The sequence below is a fragment of the Triticum dicoccoides genome, chromosome 2B (genome assembly GCF_002162155.2).
Source record: "Triticum dicoccoides isolate Atlit2015 ecotype Zavitan chromosome 2B, WEW_v2.0, whole genome shotgun sequence".
In the NCBI taxonomy this organism is placed as follows: domain Eukaryota; kingdom Viridiplantae; phylum Streptophyta; class Magnoliopsida; order Poales; family Poaceae; genus Triticum; species Triticum dicoccoides.
This window is the reverse complement of record NC_041383.1, coordinates 322,632,016-322,636,640: the sequence shown is the minus strand read 5'-3', so window position 1 is coordinate 322,636,640 and position 4,625 is coordinate 322,632,016. Positions and strand designations below refer to the sequence as shown.

The following is a 4,625-nucleotide window of genomic DNA, read 5'->3' as shown; positions in this document are numbered from 1 at the left end:
TAAAACTTAACATCCATAGACTACACGATGACCTAACTTAAATATACTCAACAAAAAAATTATCAACTTTTATGGAGATTCATATAACAAATTTTAAAATCATCAAACAAAAATGACAGTAACCAACGCTGATGATTTTTAGAAGATAAAAAGGATGGCAGGCATGCAGGGGAATCGGATAAAAAAGAATGGGCCTTTTTAGAAGATAATTTTTTTGATTTGGACAAGGCGCACAGTCACAAGCTCTCTCTGGTCAGTGCCTAATTTTATTTAAAAAGAAAACATTAGTTATCCTCCCCACCGCCCCCTCAGTCCCTCACATTTCTCTCCCCGTTCCCCATTCTCCCATGGTGGCCACACCCCTCACTCCACAGCCGGCCCTCTTCGTCACCAACGCCGGCGCTCCCTGGTCTGGCCGCCGCTGACCTTCGTCACCACCGTCGGTGCTTCCTGGTCAGTTCGCGGCTCCCCTTCGCAGCAGCTGCTCTTCCTCCCCTTCATGTGGAATCGCTCGAGGAAGTGGCCGAGGAGGCCCTCGAGCTCGGCATGCTCGCGCCAGCGTAGGCGCCGGCGGAGGTGGACGTGGAGGTGTGGCACTCACACGCGCCTGCTCTACCCTGCACCTTCTCCGAATTCGTTCGCCGAAGTGCTCGAGAAGGCGCTTGAGGTCGGCATGCTCACCGGCGACGCCGGGCCCCTCCCTCCTCCTGATGCCCTCTCCGTCGCCGCCTTGAGCCTCTCCACCCTCTCCCGTGCGGTCGTCCGGGTCCAGGTAAGTTCCTCTCTCCAACCCTGCCACCTGCTCCACGCCTCCACCCCGTCAATTTGGTTCTTCGCCAGGTGCATCGCCTCATTGAGAAATCACCATGAATGTTCCCAAGACTGTGTATAATTGTTCTGTTATAGGGCTTTTTTTGCGGGGTTATAGGGCTTTATTATAAAAGCTGATTTAACTGACTATTATTCTGCTCTAGATTGCTGCACCTTCTGGTTGTGAGTGGATCCAAGAGTCAGCATGATATAGTATCTTTTCAAAAGATGATAGATTATCTTCATGAAAGAAAGGAAGTTGGAGAATTATCATTGAAGAGGAATTCAGTGTCATGTGTTTCTCAAGAGCTAAAATGGAACAAGAAGTGCAAAACTGGCAATTCTTTTTGTAATACTATTAAGCTCGTCATGGTGGTTACCATGAGTGAGTGTCTGGTTTAATCTCTACAAAGTGAGTTTTGTGTTACAATGTTGCCTTTCAAGACTGTTATATGAGAAATCTTCCGCTTAATTGGTGGCTATATTGATGATAAGGCCCTTAATGGTTCAGATTTCCCGAGGGAGGAAAAGGAGGTGCTGAAAGGGGATGGGAGCAACAAGTATAAATCGAAGAGTATGTTTTGATTCTGAGTTGCATTGCACAGTATTTTCATTGCTCTAAGAAATTCATGGAATTGTATGGAACATTCCTTCATGTGATAGGCATATTTGTTTACTAAATCAAACTGCATAGTTCCAACAAACAGACATTCAAATGCACCATTTTACACTCTGAAAGTAGGAAGTGCAACTTCTTTAGTGTTTAGAATGGATCAGGTGTACTTCAAATCTTTTTAGTTCTAAATAATTATGCACATTCTCAATCATCATGTGTGCAAAAAGTGGGCTTATACAGATTTGTACAATTCATTGTAACATCGTGGAGCTGAAACTAATTATGATTAATTTGGTCGTTCTCTGATGTGTGATTACGTTAATGCAATTGGCACCTTTGTAATTCGCTAAGCTAAATTCAATATTTCAGGTGTTCTGCGACAACTCAAGTCACCTTCGTAAATTCTAGAAGCCAACTGTTTTGACACCAGGCCAAGGAGATAGAGTGCATTATTTAGTCAGTTACAAAAATGCAGTAGCCAAAAACACTAACCATTTTCCACATAAAAAACCATTAATTACCGTTCCCTCTCCATTTGCCTCTTCAGATCCTTAGGGTCTACATCTATGATACATTCTAGTTAGTTTAGCATCTCACCAGTTATCTGAATAATACATAAGCATCCAGTACAAGGGCATTTTTACCTTGGTACATGGCATCTCATCAGTTATCTGAATAATAAATAAGCATGCGGTACAAGGGCACTTTTACCTTGGGACATGGCCAGGGGTGTATGTGGTACATTTTTCCTGTCATTAAGAAGTGCTGTTGAAGCCTCTTTCTTCTCATGGGCTTCACGACGTCTTTTAAGAATATCATCTTTATTGCGTGCATAATACTCTTTTTTCCTCTGCCTCTTCAATTCTTCAAGGAATGTTATAAATACATACCGCAACTTAGCACATAAGCAACAACAAAACAGTAGCGCAAAGTAGGAACTGGTTGATGATAGTTACCCAATGTCTGGTTGTTGCTTATATCCTGAAATGGGGTGCGCGCCCCTGCACTATTGGGTGATGTCATACCTTCTCCTTCATGTGAATATTCATGCCATTAAATTTTGAGAAGCATGGAAACTGTGGAAATTAATCATGAACACCACCATCAGATGCAAACATAGTACACTGTCCTTTCTCTTGATATTGTGTTTCAGCAGAGTTCTACTTTGACATTAAAATCAATTTTGAATGGCAGATCCCCTTACTGGACCACATTAAGTTGTTGGCCCTGCTATTTAACGTCCATGGTGATGCTGATGATGATCTTGGCAGGGGCAATGCTTTGATTTCATAGACCTGTTGCTTTGATAGCTAGAGAACTAATTTCTCAAGAGGACTTGATTTAGTGTTCTTATGATATTTTTTAGCTGGCGCTGTTTTTTTTCATGGATTTTTTCTGTCCACTACATCATAAATCTGGTAATATAAAAGTAATATCTATTTTTGATTATGTAATGACCGACTGTTATCTTGCTTCTTACTCATGTATCTTCAGATTTATGTATCTGCCTGGGGTCTTGGCATGTCCTTGAGCACGCATCAGGTATGTATGTATCTGTTGGTATCTTAGTGCACTTTGTAGTTTCAGAGTAGCACTCTATAATTTGGCACATGCTGACATGCCTATGAGTGTATATGTATGTGCATGTGTACTGGCCATAGGCCCGAGCTGTAACTAATTATGATTAATTTGCTCGTTCTGTGATGTGCGCTTACATTAATACCATTGGCACCTTTGTAAATTCTATAAGCTAAATCCAATATTGTAGGTGTTCTGCGACAACTCAAGTCACCTTCGTAAATTCAGAAAGCCAAGGAGACAGGGTGCATGATTCAGTTAGTTACAAAATTGCAGTAGCCAAAACACTAACCATGTTCCACATAGAAAACCATTAATTACAGATATAAAACGAACGGCTTATAGCATTATGCTGTGCAACTGTTTGTTTTTTAGAACTCTATTCTGAAAATTCTAATCCGGTGTAATGTTGCAATAGGTGAAAGGAAGAAGTTGAACCTGAAGAAGGGCAGGGAAGAATTATAGCTTTGTGTGGCCGGCTGGTTCAGGGGACGTGCAGGGCGGGCGCGGCTCCGCGGGTGCCGAGGCAGGCTCCTGGGCAGTGGCTATCTCGCGGATGGGCCACACTGCAAGGGCAGGTTCGTGGGCGCCCGCTATCTAGCTGACGGATTACACGCTGTGAGCAGCAACAATCGGCGGTGGCGATCTTGCAGGGAGGCGACCGAGCTGTGCAGTGCCGCGAGGTAGCGATGCGGGCAGGAGACCGGGTTGGTGGGAGGCACCCTAATCAAGGGCGAGGGAAGCTAATTTAGTTGAGTTTCCTTATTAGTTTGCAATCACAATTGCGTGATTGTAGGGGACGTGGGCTGGTACTTGGAATATTCCTCCGATGGTGGAGTACGGTCAGTCATAGGAATTTGCTAAGTGCACACCGTAGAGGTATTAGATCAATGATGGCTGTTAGATTAGGACATGTGGGACTAATTGTGTGGTGTTGATTGGTTCGTATGTTTTGTGGTACTAATTTTTGGGTGCACATAAGAAAGTTCTTGTTTGATTGTTTAATAGTAGTGGAGATGATTGAGTTATCTTTGCAAATCTCTTCGAATTATCAGTTTGGTTTGGCCTACTAGATTGATCTTTCTTGCCATGGGAGAAGTGCTTAGCTTTGGGTTCAATCTTGCGGTGTCCTTACCCAGTGACAGAAAGGGTTGCAAGGCATGTATTGTATTGTTGCCATCGAGGATAACAAGATGGGGTTTATATCATATTGCTTGAGTTTATCCCTCTACATCATGTCATCTTGCTTAATGCGTTACTCCGTTCTTATGAACTTAATACTCTAGATGCAGGCAGGAGTCGGTCGATGTGTGGAGTAATAGTAGTAGATGCAGGCAGGAGTTGGTCTACTTGTTATGGACGTGATGCCTATATACATGATCATGCCTAGATAATCTCATAACTATACGCTTTTCTATCAATTGCTCGACAGTAATTTGTTCATCCACCGTAATACTTATGCTATCTTGAGAGAAGCCTCTAGTGAAACCTATGGCCCTCGGGTCTATCTCCTATCATATTTGCTTTCAATCTACTTTTATTTGCATCTTTACTTTTTGCATCTATATTATAAAATACCAAAAATATATTTATCTTATCATACTATCTTTATTAGATCTCA

The 4,625-nt window shown here is 42.5% G+C and overlaps 1 long non-coding RNA gene across 1 annotated transcript; it reads left to right on the top strand.

The window, feature by feature from the left end:
* The first annotated feature begins 308 nt into the window (after positions 1-308).
* Positions 309-4,042, top strand: LOC119363612. Its single transcript, XR_005174154.1, has 5 exons — positions 309-772; positions 975-1,222; positions 1,322-1,384; positions 1,796-2,968; positions 3,423-4,042. It is a non-coding gene; the product is annotated as an uncharacterized LOC119363612 (long non-coding RNA).
* Positions 4,043-4,625: the final 583 nt, after the last annotated feature.